Here is a 16,657-nt window from a genome sequence, read left to right on the forward strand (position 1 = left end):
ATTGCAATGAGAGAATATGATTGTATTGGTGTCTTTAGTCACACTGGGCTCACGGATATCCAGCAAACTTTGCTACGATGGCACTTGTTACTGAGGCATGTAATTGACTGAAAGCATGTTAACTTTTCCATTGAGATTGCGACTCCAGATTATCTTCTTACTATTTGGGTAATGATTTCTCTCATGCTTTTATGCTAAAACAACAATTTCTCTTGCGATGCTTGTTAAATTATAAACTAAAATACGTATGTCTGATATGTTGCACTTTTTTTGAAGAATTGTTGCTGGCTTTGTGCCTTTATGTATCAATATGCACGTGGTAAATTTTTCTGTAATTTTGCATCAACTGCCATTATATGCCCTTAATTTGAATTGATGTTCGCATTTGTCTTCTAACAGAATCATCAAGATGTCCTCGTTGTGGTCGATTCACACGACTACCCTGTACTGCTGGAGTTCCTGAAGAGTAATGGAGATGATCAACAGTTCCGTAGAAATCACTCCATCTAACAGGTAGCTTCAACTTTTGGTTTTGTTGGCAGTTTGACATAATTCTACAAAGCTTTCTTAATGAGCATCTAGTTTCTTTTCTATTCTAGGTCAACTATCTGTATATTGTAGCGTGCAGAATGTTTAGTTATAAGGAAACACTAATAATGTTTTGCGAAGGAGATTAGAGATACAGGGGACTAATTGGCTTCCTTTTTAGTATCATAACCATATGTCTTTGAGATGGGATTAGATGCTCTTTAGAAGTCTCTTAACAACTGCAAGAAACAGTTTTTTTTATAAAGTTCTTTTACTTCATCAACAGATCATGGTAACAATAGCAGATCCATCTCTCATTTTTTGTGAATTATGTATTGACGCTGCAGGAAATGCCATATAACTATCTGGATGCGGATGCTGCCTGGAATTACTTATCTGAGTTTAGCGACCCTACATGTGTCATTGTAAAGTATACAAATCCTGTGGGGTGGCTTCCGGTGGTGATATTCTTGAAGCATATAGATTGGCAGTCAAAAGTTAGTGCATATTGTGGTGTAGTGGCCTCCAACGTAGAAATTGATGAGGTATATACTTATTTCATTATGTCGGTTACAAAGGGAGAATTCTAATTTCCTTATATGGTAGACCCACCGAATCCAAATATAATAAACTGAAAGTGGCTTCTCATTTCTTAACCCGTATAGTTCCAGATTGAATCTCATTGTTGAGTCAACTAGTCTGAGCTACGAATTAGGCTATAAATGTTCTGCCTATGGTCACATTCCGTAATCTATTATAATTCTCAGATAAATAAAAAGGAGCATGAGTTTTTGAAACTTAAAAAACCTCATTCAGCATGGGCATCCCTCAAAATTGAAACAACGGTAGTGGTGCAGGTGCGGGTCTCCTATTGCTGAGTCGGTATTGTAATGTTTCACTTGATACAATTGATTGAGCTGAACATCGACACTAACCTTGCAACGGATGGTGAAACTTGGATGTTCTATGGGATTGTGGTGGCACCCAAGGACTCAAAGAAGGGGCTAGAGGTTCTCTGTGGGAAGTTGAAAACGTTGAGGATCCTGGAAGCGAAGAAGACTGAAAAGGGGAAGCTTTCATCGAGACAGGTCAGAGGGAAATGGCTGGCTCAGGATTCCAATGATTTGACTCCCACAAATATTCAATTCAATGCGGTCTCAGGGACGAATCCTGTCACGCCCCGATCCTCGGGCACACACACATCCTTTTACTTGGTCGATTTTAAAATACGATATCCCAGGACTATGTATCGCCGACCCTTTCTATTATTAAGCACATGTGGAAGTAGTTATAAATCTCCAGACAATAAAACAATGGGATAGAAAAGTAGGCCATATCTTTCATATTGAAATACACAACCAAACCTTTATACATGACATAAAGCAGAGTACTTTACAACTATTCACAACTTTTTACTTTACTCTATTCACATCAAAAGAGAGTTCATAAAAGAAGATGAAATTTTAGTCCTCTGGATCGTACTCAAGATCCCTCTTGGGATTATCTTCTTCTTCCAAAAATACTTCTCCTCAAGTTTCACCTCTGAGTTCTCCTTCTCAGACTCTTCCTCCTCAGCTCCTCAGCGGGGTCCTGAAATGATTTCTCCAAACCGGGATGAGACTACGTCTCAGCGAGTTCTACCCCACTAAGACTCGATTAGGGAACCAATACACCACATGGTTGCCTAAGCACAGCACGAGTTAGAGGACTTACCTTGACCTCAGATCCCACCTGCATGTTAGTACAGATCAAATAGACACCCAAGCAATCACATCATAGATCGAAGCATCGATCAAATCGACCTAGTCGATTACATGCCGACAAAACCACTCACAGTCATTTCCATCCAATCAATCAATTCACAGCATCATATCAAAGCAATGATCAATCGATCTAATCGATTACATGACATCACGACCCATGCTCGGTCGGCATATTCAATACTATCTATAAAGTCCAATCAAATCAGGACTGCTCACCCAAAGCTGATAAATAGATAGCATAGCTCGTCCAAAGCTGATAATAAGGTATACTGCTCACCCAAAGCTGGTATATCGCCCGAAGGCCGATATAAGATACCATATGCTCACCCATAGCTGATAGTATATTGCTCGCCCAAAGCTGATAATAAGATATACTGCTCACCCAAAGCTGACATATCACCCGTAGGTCGATATAGTATACCGGTATACTGCTCACCCAAAGCTGACATATCATCCGAAGGCCGATATAGGATACCATCTCCATCGTCCAATATTCTCATTATTTTTATCATACCCGATAAAATAGTCGTGTGTGGGTACACGATCGGCCTTAGCCAACATATTATAATTTCCTTTTTCATAATTCCAACCATTCTCTATAGCCGACCAAAACACTTTTGGTGTTTGTCAATCGACACTGGTTATTTTCCAATTAATAACCAAAATCCAATAATTTATGAATAAATCCTAAAATCACTCATAAATTGATTTAGCACAAAATCAAGCTCAATTAAATAAACGGACTGTACTACGACAATCAGCACGAAATTTCGGTCGCTGGCTATCTCGGCTTTTTTAATTTCCGAAAAATAAATAAATAAATAAATAATTTCGAAAATTAATTTATAAATATTAAAAGTTCAATTTAGCTCAAAATAAAGCCCGATTAAATAAACGGACTTCACCACGATCATCAGCATAATATTCCGATCACTAGCCATCCAAGTTGAATTTTCAGAAATTAAATAATTAATTAATTAATTTCAAAAATTAAATAATTAATATTAAAAATTCAATTTAGCTCAAAATAAAACCCAATTAAATAAACAGACTTCACCACGGTCATCAGCATAATATTCCGGTCACTAGTCATCCAGTTAAATTTTCGGAAAATAAATTATAATTCCGAAAAATAATATTTAAATGCCAAAAATTCCACTTAGGCCCGAATCCTCAAATTGAAGCCCGATTAGGGGTCCGAAAATTCCCGAGCTACCTTCAATAAATAGTAGACCATGTCTACTTGCTAAATACACATTCAATTTATCTAATTCGCATCACAATTGACTAATAAATACTAATCCATACTAATATAACCACCTAAACCTAATTAATTAAAACTAAACAACCCTTAAGCGCAATTAGTTCACTAAGCAAGGATTAGTGAGATTACTCACCGGATTTTAGCGCAAAATGGACCAATCCGACGGGGACGACACGAGGGTCGTTTCTTCCCAAAGCGGCTCACGGATCCAGGGCCCGGAAACGGCCCAAAAGCGGGTCCGAAGTCGTTGGATACCCACTCGGTGGGTTGCGGACTTGGGCTGGCCGGAGCTACTCCGGTGGCCAAGACGGCGAGGGGAGGCAGGCGTAAGGTGAGGGGGACGCCGGGGAGGTCCGGCGGGGTCGAATGGCGGCCGGAGGTGGCCAGACGGGGCTGAACAAAGCTAGACAGAGGTTGGGCAGCGGCTAGATCGCGCGGGGGAAGACGCCAGGGCGCGAGGGGCGGCCGGCGGAACGCGCGGCGTGCGCGGGCGGCGGTGCGGCAACTCCGGTGCGACGGCGTCGAGCTTCGGTGAGCTGCTCTTCTTCTTCTTCCGCTTGCTGGTTTTTCACGAACAAGAAGAAAGAAAGAGGGGGTTTCGGTCACGTGGGGTGAGAATGGAGGAGAAGAGAGAGGAGAGAGAAGAAGAGATAACTTTTGACTAGTCAAAGTAGAGAGAGAGGAGAAGAAGCCAATTTGAAATTGGCAAAAGGGGTGTTCGGTGGGGGCTGCGCACGAAGGGGGAGAAAGGAGAGAGAAAAGAGAGAGAGAAAAGGGAGAGAGAGAGAAAAGAAAAGAAAATTTAGAATAGAATTATTCTAAATTTTCTTTTCTTTCCATTTCCTTTCTATTTTCTTCCGGTCTTCGATTTTTCTTCCGATAATTTCTTGATTGAAATTTCGAACTCGTCGATAATTTGACGGACAGTGAGACGAGGTCCTAAAAATGAATTGTGACACGCTCGAATATTCGATTCCCGAAACCAAATCAAATTCCATGATTAAAATCGACCGGACGCGATTTTAGTCCAATCCAACAAATTAGGTAGCTTTTAGGGATTTTACCGCGAATATATCCCTTAACGGCTTCACCCAATAGGTTAGTTAACTCGTGAGTGATCAGCTCAGAGAAAAAGGACCATAGGCATGCCAACGATATGCACATTTCATTTTATCGAAACGGGTCAAATTTCAGAATGTCACAACTCTTCCCCTCTTATAAAAATTTTGTCCTCGAAATTTAAACCATTACACACTTTGCTCAAAAAGGTGGGGGTGCAATTCTCTCATCGACTCTTCAGTCTCCCAAGTTGCTCCTTCAGTGCCGTGGTGTTGCCAGACCACTTTGACCAACGGAATGGTCTTTGTACGTAGAACTTGTTCTTTGCGATCAACAATTTGAACCGGGCTTTCCACGTATGACACATGGTCATCCACGTCCAATTCCTCGAAATTGAGCACGTGGGTCGGGTCAGGCTCGTACTTCCTTAACATCGACACGTGAAAGATGTCATGCACTTGCGCCAATCTTGGCGGCAACGCAAGACGATACGCTAGGTTTCCGATTCTTTTGAGAATCTCAAACGGACCTACGTACCTCGGACTCAGCTTGCCTTTCTTACCAAAGCGAAGTTCCCTCATTGGTGACACTTTTAGAAAACGTGATCACCAACTTGGAATTCCAAAGACCTTTGACGCTTATCGCCTAACTTTTCCGCCCGCTCTTAGTGGTCTTTAATCTGTCTCTGATTAGTGTCACGGCATCTACTGATTGCTGAACCAACTCGGACCTGTTATCTTCCTTTCTCCAACTTCATCCCAACATACTGGAGTTCTGCACGCTCTGCCATACAACGCTTCAAAAGGAGCCATCTTGATACTCTGCTAATAACTGTTGTTGTAGGCGAATTCTACCAGGTGCAATTGATCTTCCCAACTTCCTTTGAAGTCTATTACACACGCTCTCAGCATGTCTTCGAGAGTCTGAATTGTCCTTTCAGACTAGCCATCCGTCTGAGGATGATACGCTGTACCGTACTAAAGCTTTGTACCTAAAGCACTCTGCAAGCTCTTCCAAAAAGCAGCAGTAAATCTCGGGTCTCTATATGAAATTATCGTAACCGGCACTCCATGCATTCGAACCACTTGACACACATATAAGTCTGCGTGTCTATCCAGACTCAAGTCCTTTTGAACTGCAATGAAGTGAGCCGACTTTGTTAGCCTGTCGACCACTACCCAAATTGAATCATTTCCTCTTTGACTCCTTGGTAGTCCAGTCACGAAGTCCATCGTGATATGCTCCCATTTCCACTGGGATCGCAAGAGGCTGCGTAAGTCCTCCCGGCTTGCAATGCCGAGCTTTTACTTGCCGACAAGTCAAACACTTGGCGACATGCTTGGCAATGTCCGCCTTCATACCTGACCACCAGTAATGTTGACGCATATTCTGATACATCTTAGTGCTTCCAGGATGAATGCTGTAACTACTACGATGTGCTTCAAATAAAATCTCTTCTCTAAGCTCTACATCGTCAGGTACAATCAAACGTCCTTGAAACCTTAGAGTTCTGTCATCAGCAATATGAAAATCAGCCTTCTTTTTATATGCGTCTTTCTGAAGAATTCTCTGTACATCTGGGTCTGTCGGTTGGAGTTGCTTGATTCTGACTTGAACATCTGGTTCGATTCTAAGGGTGGCCATAAGACTCGAAAGGTGGCATACCTCAAATTTGAATTCCGAATCCCGAGCTCTCTCGATTAAGTTCCACTCCTTAACCAAGATCTGTGCCACTGAAGACTTCCGACTCAATGCATCGGCGACCTTGTTCGCCTTTCCCGGGTGATATAGAATGTCACAGTCGTAGTCTTTCAGTAATTCCATCCATCGGCGCTGTCTCATGTTCAACTCCTTCTGAGAGAACAAATACTTGAGACTCTGATGGTCCGTGAAGATTTGAAATTTTTCACCACACAAATAATGTCTCCAAATCTTCAGAACAAAGATAATGGCTGCGAGCTCTAAGTCATGAGTCGGATAATTCAATTCATGAGGTCTCAATCGGCGGGAAGCGTATGCAACCACTCTACCATGTTGCATCAGCACGCAACCCAACCCTCTAAATGACGCATCACTGTAGATCTCAAATCCTCCAGGACCAGATGGAATCGTCAGCACAGGCGCGGTAGTCAGTTTTTCCTTCAGCTCTTGAAAGCTACGCTCGCACTTGTCTGTCCATATGAACTTCTCATCTTTCTTCGTGAGCTTTGTTAGAGGCGATGCTAACGCTGAGAAACCTTCTACAAACCGTCCGTAATAACCTCGCTAATCCCAGAAAACTTCGATTTTCGCCACCGATGTCGGTCTCTGCCAATTGATCACGGCTTCTATCTTGCTCGGGTCAACGGAGATTCCTTCTCCGGAAATCACATGACCTAAGAAAGCAACACGGTTTAACCAAAACTCGCATTTGCTAAACTTAGCATACATCTGATGAGTTCTTAAGGTCTGAAGCACTAATCTCAAGTGATTCTCATGCTCTTCATTACTCCTCGAATAGACCAAGATATCATCTATGAACATGATCACAAACCGATTTAAGTATTCCTTGAACACTCTGTTCATCAAATCCATAAAGGCAGCTGGAGCATTCGTCAATCTGAATGGCATCACTGTAAACTCATAATGGCCATACCGGGTATGAAATGCCGACTTAAGAATATCCTCCTTCCTAATCCTCAGCTGATGATATCATGTCCTCAAATCAATCTTCGAGAATATTGACGCTCCTTGCAGCTGATCGAACAAGTCATCTATCCTCGGCAATGGATACTTGTTCTTGATCGTTACTTGATTGAGCTGTCGATAGTTGATGCACAAACGCAACGAACCATCTTTCTTCTTAACAAACAGAACTGGTGCTCCCCAAAGTGATGCACTAGGACGAATAAATCCTTTATCCAGTAATTCTTGCATTTGCACCTTAAGTTCCTTCAACTCAGATAACGACATTCGATAAGGTGCCTTTGAGATCGGTTCTGTCCCTGGTGCTAGCTCAATTACAAATTCAATCTCTCTTTTTGGCGGTAACCCTGATAATTCTTTTGGAAAAACATCTGGAAACTTCTGTACCATTGCAATATCTTCCATTTTCAGCTCCTCAACTGTCGTATCCACGACAGTTGCTAAGTACCCACGGCAACCCTCATCTAACAAACGAGTTGCTTCCGGCGACGAGATTAAGGAAATCGTAGGTCCTCGTCGATTCCCGACGAACTCGAAGCTCTTACCCTCTAATGGGTCAAACTGAATCGCCTTGCGATAGCAGTCCATTTTAGCTCGTTGATTGATGAGCCAATCCATGCCAATTATCAAATCAAAATCATACATGGCTAGGACTAACAAGTCAATTTTCCCCACTCGCTCACCAATCTCTAACTTGCACCCCGAACATCCCAAAGCAGTAATAACTTTATCTTTCAAGGGTGTAGATATGCAAATTGCCGACTCCAACAATACATGACTCAACCCTAGCATCCTAACATATTGCTCGGCAATGAAGGAATGTGTTGCTCCCGAATCAAACAAAGCATAAGCAAGTTGGTCGTTGAGCGAGACCATACTTGTGATAACGCCAGGCGCAGCTTCTGCCTGACCTTGGGTAATTGCGTACACGGTGCCTTGAACTGGAGGTCTCTGCTGTCCTCCTTGCGGTGCATTCTAAGGGGCATACCCTCTTATCTGTCTCATCGGTGGTGGTGGCGGTAGTTGAGGTTGTCCTCTTGGTTTATTAGGACAATCTCTGATCATGTGGCCCTGCCGACCACATCCAAAACAAACACCTGGCCTTCGAGGACATGGAGCTGAACCATGTCGCCTTCCACAAAAGCGACACTGGCCATTCTAATTTGGCATTGGCTTGCTAACTCCACCTCTCTTATTGGGTGGGACTTGAAATCTATTTCCAGGCATGGGCCTCTTCCCATGGCGAATGCTTTCTCGCTGAGAGTTAAACCTCGATCCAAATGAGGCAGCTCTATGATTCAGATCTCTCTCGATCATTTGAGCCCTCTCATAAAGGTCATTATAATTCTCAGATTCAGCAAAATCAATGGGCTTCTCAACTCTGGCCCGAGTCCATTTCTAAATCTTCTCCCTCGGTTTATTGGATTCTCAACTAATTTAGGGGCATATTGTGACAGTTCAACAAACTTCGCCTCATATTGATCCACAGTCATAGAGCCTTGGCGAAGGCGCTGGAACTCAACCATCTTAATCTCTTTAGCAGTTTCTGAAAAGTATTTCCCATTGAAGGCCTCAACAAAGGCGTTCCATTCAGGGGCTACACCTTCGGGAAATATTGCTCCTTGAGTGGTTCTCCACCATGTACTCGCAACTCCTTCTAATTGGTAGACTGCGAGGACCACTTTCTCAATCTCAGAGCACATCAATAAAGCAAAGGCTTTCTCCAGTCCTTGGATCCACAGAGCAGCAGCTTCGGGGTCTCCTGCCCCAGAAAACTTCGGTGGCTTCAATTTCAAAAATTGTTCCACTAAGCTAGGCATTGGTCTCCCGGGCGGGACTTTAGCAGGTATGGCGGCAGGTACGATCTGCAAAGAACAACATTGGCAACAGCAGTAGTAGCGGCTGCAACGGCGGCAGTAAAGGCAGCTGTTTGTTCCCGGGCCTATTGCCCCATCATCTCACGCATAGCATCCAACGCTTGCGTGATCCAAACTACTCCCTGATCAACTGGGGCTGCTACCCCGGCACCAACGGGAGGTGGTGTTGCTCCACTCGCGCTAGCCTCAGCTTGCGATCTACCTCGACACCTCGGGCACCAACTCTTGTCGGCGTCCTAGCTCGAGTCACTGAGGACAAGGTCCTCTGCCTAGGAGTTCTCGGGTCCTGATCGCTCATGGTGTCGCTTTAATCTTCTAACATCTGCTTCCAATTCAACACCGAATTAGAAACAGAGCGATTCAAACAACAAACAATTTTAGCATTCAGCTAACACAGACATGCACCGGCATGAATTTAAAGGCCATCGTACTACTATCCCATGAACCATCGCTCCTTATTACTCCAATCTTGAACTTAGCTCTGATACCACAAAAAGGGGACGTCACGCCCCGATCCTCGGGCACGCACACATCCTTCTACTTGGTCGATTTTAAAATGCGATATCCCAGGACTATGTATCGCCGACCCTTTCTATTATTAAGCACATGCGGAAGCAGTTATAAATCCCCAGACAATAAAACAATGGGATAGAAAAGTAGGCCATATCTTTCATATTGAAATACACAACCAAACCTTTATACATAACATAAAGCAGAGTACTTCATAACTATTCACAACTTTTTACTTTACTCTATTCACATCAAAAGGGAGTTCATAAAAGAAGATGAAATTTCAGTTCTCTGGATCGTACTCAAGATCCCTCTCGGGATTATCTTCTTCTTCCAAAAATACTTCTCCTCAAGTTTCACCTCTAAGTTCTCCTTCTCAGACTCTTCCTCCTCAGCTCCTCAGCGGGGTCCTGAAATGATTTCTCCAAACCGGGATGAGACTACGTCTCAGCGAGTTCTACCCCACTAAGACTCGATTAGGGAACCAATACACCACATGGTTGCCTAAGCACAGCATGAGTTAGAGGACTTACCTTGACCTCAGATCCCACCTGCATGTTAGTACAGATCAAATAGACACCCAAGCAATCACATCACAGATCGAAGCATCGATCAAATCGACCTAGTCGATTACATGCTGACAAGACCACTCACGGTCATTTCCATCCAATCAATCAATTCACAGCATCATATCAAAGCAATGATCAATCGATCTAATCGATTACATGACATCACGACCCATGCTTGGTCGGCATATTCAATACTATCTATAAAGTCCTATCAAATCAGGACTGCTCACCCAAAGCTGATAAATAGATATCATAGCTTGCCCAAAGCTGATAATAAGGTATACTGCTCACCCAAAGCTGGTATATCGCCCGAAGGCCGATATAGTATACCATATGCTCACCCAAAGCTAATAGTATATTGCTCGCCCAAAGCTGATAATAAGGTATACTGCTCATCCAAAGCTGACATATCACCCGTAGGTCGATATAGTATACCGGTATACTGCTCACCCAAAGCTGACATATCGTCCGAAGGCCGATATAGGATACCATCTCCATCGTCCAATATTCTCATTATTTTTATCATACCCGATAAAATAGTCGTGTGTGGGTACACGATCGGCCTTAGCCAACATATTATAATTTCCTTTTTCATAATTCCAACCATTCTCTATAGCCGACCAAAACACTTTTGGTGCTGTCAATCGACACCTGGTTATTTTCCAATTAATAACCAAAATCCAATAATTTATGAATAAATCCTAAAATCACTCATAAATTGATTTAGCACAAAATCAAGCTCAATTAAATAAACGGACTGTACTACGACAATCAGCACGAAATTTCGGTCATTTGGCTATCTCATTTTTAATTTCCGAAAAATAAATAAATAAATAATTTCGAAAATTAATTTATAAGTATTAAAAATTCAATTTAGCTCAAAATAAAGCCCGATTAAATAAACGGACTTCACCACGATCATCGGCATAATAGTCCGATCACTAGCCATCCAAGTTGAATTTTCAGAAATTAAATAATTAATTAATTAATTTCAAAAATTAAATAATTAATATTAAAAATTCAATTTAGCTCAAAAATAAAACCCAATTAAATAAACAGACTTTCACCACGGTCATCAGCATAATATTCCGGTCACTAGTCATCCCAGTTAAATTTTCGGAAAATAAATTATAATTCCGAAAAATAATATTTAAATGCCAAAAATTCCACTTAGGCCCGAATCCTCAAATTGAAGCCCGATTAGGGGTCCGAAAATTCGAGCTACCTTCAATAAATAGTAGACCATGTCTACTTGCTAAATACACATTCAATTTATCTAATTCGCATCACAATTGACTAATAAACACTAATCCATACTAATCTAACCACCTAAACCTAATTAATTAAAACTAAACAACCCTTAAGCGCAATTAGTTCACTAAGCAAGGATTAGTGAGATTACTCACCGGATTTTAGCGCAAAATGGACCAATCCGACGGGGGGACGACACGAGGGTCGTTTCTTCCCAAAGCGGCTCACGGATCCAGGCCCTAAACGGCCCAAAAGCAGGTCCGAAGTCGCTGGATACCCACTCTATGGGTTGCGGACTTGGGCTGGCCGGAGCTACTTCGGTGGCCAAGACGGTGAGGGGAGGCTGGCGGAAGGTGAGGGGGACGTCGGGGAGGTCCGGCGGGGTCGAACGGTGGCCGGAGGTGGCCAGACGGGGGCTGATACTGGCTTCAATCACCTGCAGTATAAGTTATTCCAAATAAGGGGGCTTTATTACGAATGTGACATCCTGCATTTTCAATTCTGTTTTTTTCTGAATAAATCGGGCATTTCATTGACGCGCTTATAGGGTTGTTCTCAGAGCTAATCACTCTCGAGATAACTAGACTATCGAGGAAAGCCATTAAGAATTTTAAAGTAAATAGACTTAAGAATTCGACCAGGAATCGGCTTCTCGACCGTGTCCATCTTTAAAGGTCATTACGGCATAGATATAAATCTATTCGAGATCGAGATAGGTTGGTTCGACTAAGATGTGTGGCTAATCGTGGGTGACACCACTAAATTGAAAAATTCTCGTCGGCCGACACTAAACTGATTTTACTATCGCTTTGGTATCCTGTGTCCGTATTTGAATCATCGAGATTTTCACGATAATAGAGAGTCGCCAACGTGTTGAGTGGGTTCATTGTGACTCAAACAAAATCGACCATGGGTCATTTGCACTAAAAATCTCTGAAAACTACCCGGTAGTCTAGGTCACGCTAAAAACACGCCGAATGGAAATTAATCGTGAATTCAAGTCCGATTTTAGAAATTGAAGATTCTGTAGTGTCACGAGCTATTTTAGGAACATCGACTCAGTCTCAGAATTTTTTTTAGAGATTCTGAGATTTTTACGGAAAATCGATTCGTATGTCACGGAAATTAGCGGAAATTTGGATCGGCCAAATTGAATGGAATTTCGACTTCTAAGCCGAGCTATTTGACGTTGGGAACTTATAGAAATTTTGTGGACATTCTCTTCAACGAAATTGGACTTTGAATTGGAGAATTTGAGGATGAAAATGAAGCCAAAGATGAGTGCCAAAGTGTGAAATTCGGATTTAAGCTTGGACAGCAAATTTTGGCACCAAAAATTGTTTAAATGGGAGATTGGTTTCAAGAAAGTATTAAGGAACTTGGAGATAGACTTGAACACCAAAGGGGGAACCAAGCATTTAAGTCTTTTACTAAACTTGTGGACTTTTGGTCTCTCTCTCTCCAATCTCCTCCTCGTGCTAGCTGTTTCCTCTCCATCTTCGCATGCGTGCCTTTTCCCTCAAGCAACCGACCATCGAAGCCTTATCCACGTTCTCTCTCTCCTTCTCTTGGACGAACCAGCAGCTCTTCATTTATTTGTTCCTCTCAACCGAAACAGCTTGCCACTCCACCGAATCCCAATCCACTGAAGCTTCAGTCAACCTTGCGTCTTCTCAAGCGGTCTGTTGACCCAGCAAACCCACCGAACGAAGCTCCTTCATCTGCACGTCCACATTTCTTGTTCTCCTCAATCGAAGCAGCTGCTGTTTCCTTGCCCACGATCCACCGAATTCCTGCAGCTGTCTTTAAGCCCACCGAAGCTGCCTTACAGTGTCTTCGATTTACTGGGTCAATTTCACTGCAAGCGAAGCCCAGGTGTTGACCGAAGCAGCTGTCGGCGTCCCAACCTTCATCCATCTTCGCCTGCTTCTCCACCGAAGACTCACGCCACCACCGAAGCTTTATGCTCTGTTTCGTTACTTTTATCTCCGTTCGGTCTTGTGAAGTCAAGCGAAGCAGCCGCACCAGCGAAGACTCCATCTTGTCCACCGAAGCTGCTCCACCCCTCTGGCCACGCGTCCCCCACCACCTGGCGTCTTCACTCGCAGCACCGAAGCATTTTCCAAGCTCCTGCAAATGCCCTCACGCAGCGACGTCCCATGGATTCGTGCAGCTCCATCCAGCGAATTTCGTGAGCCCATCTCCATCAAACACGGCCCAGCATCCAGCCCACGCGAGTTCAATTTCAGTTAGTTTTTGGAGGCCCATCTTCACAGCAATTTCGGCCCAACTCTCCATCAAGCCCAGATCAGCCCACAAGCTTAGTAGTTGAGCCCATTCGAAGCCAAGCTGTGGCCCGCGAACTCATTTTCAGCCCAGCAGCCCAACCCTAGTTTAGTTTATTTGAAGCCCAAGCCTGTGAAGCCGACCAAGCCCGCGACCAGCAGCCCATCTCAATTGAAGCCCAAATTCTTGCAGTTCAGCCCATTGGAGTTCGGCCCAAGCCCAACTTTTGCTGTGGGCTTGTGAGGCTTTGAGCCCGGCCCAGTGCCGTCGACGTCACCGAAAATTCATATTTTGGCCGCCGTCGCACTTTTGTCGTCGCTGTTTTTCGGTCTCCGGTTTCAATCAAGTGAATTTTGTTCACTAATGCTTTTTTAGTTTGCTAATTATGCTTAAGGGTTGATTAGATTTAATTAAGTGCAATTAGGTGGTTAGATTATATTAGATTAGTGATTATTAGATAATTGCGATGCATGTTAAGCAATTTAATTGTGCAATTAGCAAATAGAGATGTACTTTTATTTATTGAATGTATCTCGGGATTTTTCCTGACCCGTTTCGGGCTTCAATCAAGCATTACGGGCCTAAATTGGATTTTTAGTATTTATTTATTAATTTTCGAAATTAATTTAATTATTTATTTATTTTCCGGAAATTAGGCAGGGATAGCCGACGATCGGAATTTTATGCTGATTGTCATGGCGTGGTCTGTTTATTTAATTGAGCTTTATTTCGTGCTGAATTGAATTATTTGTGAAAGTGGGAATTATTCTTTAATTGGATAATCGTTGGTTATTAATTTAAAAATAACCAGGCATCGGTTGATAGTGCCAAAAATATTTGAGTGAACTACAGAAAATGTTGGAGTTATGGAAAGGAAAATATTATATTTTGGCTAAGGCTGACCGTGTACCCACACACGGCTATTTTATTGAGAATGATAAAAAGATGGAGTTGATCGTATGGTTGGGATGGTATACTATATCGACCTACGGGTGATATGGTAGCTTAGCAGAGAGCAGTATACCCAATCATCTCAGAAGCGAGCTATACTATCTATTTATCAGCTTAACAGTGAGCAGTCCTGATATGAATGGACTTATAGATAGTATGAGATAAGCCGACCAAGAAAGAGTCGAGATGACATGTAATCGACTAGGTCGATTAATCATTGCTTTGATCTGATGTCGTGAATTGATTGATTGAATTTAAATGATCGGTGAATGGTCCGATTAGCATGAAATCAACTAGGTCGATTGATCGAGATATCGATCTGTGATGTGATTTCTTGGGTGCCTATTGAACTGTACTAATATGCAGGTGGAATATGAGGCCAAGGTAAGTCCTCTGACCCGTGCGTGCATAGGCAGCCCGAATAACGTATTGGTTTACTAATTGAGTCTTAGGGGGTAGAACTTGCTGAGACGTAGTCTTATCCCGGTTGTGGGACAACATTTCAGGACCCTGATGATGAGCCTAAGGAGAAAGAACCCGAAGAGGAGTACCTGGAGGAGAACCTCGGTGATGATCCCGAGTATGACCCGGATGAGGACTGAGATCCCACCCTCTTTTGTGAACCCTGTTTATAGGTGGTTGAGTGTGAGACTAGACCTTTGTTAATAGTATGGTAAAATACTTTGAGGTGTGGTTGTATAAAAGTTTGGTTGTGACTTTTCAGTATGAAAAATACGGCCCTGCTTTTCTATCCCATTGTTTTATTGTATGGGGATTTATAACTACTTCCGCATGTGTATTAAAATGAAAGGGTCGGTGATACATAGTCCAGGGATATCGTAGTCTAAAATCGACCAAGGTAAGGGATGTGTGCATGCCTGAGGATCGGGGTGTGACAATGAAGATACTGTGAGTTTAACTTTCAAAAGTATGAAACCACATCAATATTTTGAAAAAAAAAAAAAAAACAAATAAAATTACTCAAAAAACTCATTTTGAATAAATATGCCCACATAATCATCAGCTGCCATGGGATAGCCAATGATGATTGAATTGCCACATCACTATTTTCAAGCGAAAATTGGCAAGCAAGACTACATTGGAATCTGACGCAATAGCTAAGAAATGTATTTGACCCATTGAAATTAATATAACTACATTGGAATCAATCATAGATTAAATTAGTAATTTTCCCACCTTTACTAAACCTAGCCTTGATAATCTTATCCGAACACTGGAAAAAGACTGGATTTTTTTTAAAAGAAAATTGAGAAAGGAGTAAAGGATTGACGTGGAAAGGAAAAGACTGAAATGTTCAGAATAAAAAAAAAAAAGTTGTGTTAAAAAATACCGAGATTCATAAGAAAAGTTGGCACTTATTTATTTTTAGTAGATAGAGTTTACATAATACTTGAACTTTACAATTATATTTTCCTATTCACGTTAACAATTATTTAAGGACTTATGCTACTAGTTGATAATGTTTTGAATACCTCAACCAACAGATGTTCCCTTGCTAGTGCGATTAAGTTCGATTTTCGTTCCCTAACTTATGTTGCCTGTGCAATTGGATCCTTTAATTTTTATATTTTTTTAGGGAATCAACTCCTCCAACTCTAACCCATTCTTAGTCAAGTCCCTAAATAACTCTTAGTATGTTGGTGTGGTATGCTAGGATGATTTATTATTATTATTATTGAAAGAGGTAAAAGTCAATACTGTATCAAAAGAAACTAGTTTTATTCTACGGAAAAATAAGAGAGTAATATGTAGAAGATGTTGGTAGTTTGTTTATAAAACAAATGAAGAGGTGCCTTGTCCCACATCGAAAAGATGTGAGCGCGCATGTATATGAGATTTGACACTAACCGATGATCATTTTTTTATGTCTTTTCAACGTAACCTTTGAGACGT

This window comes from Eucalyptus grandis, chromosome 1, assembly GCF_016545825.1.
Source record: "Eucalyptus grandis isolate ANBG69807.140 chromosome 1, ASM1654582v1, whole genome shotgun sequence".
NCBI classification, from domain to species: Eukaryota; Viridiplantae; Streptophyta; class Magnoliopsida; order Myrtales; family Myrtaceae; genus Eucalyptus; species Eucalyptus grandis.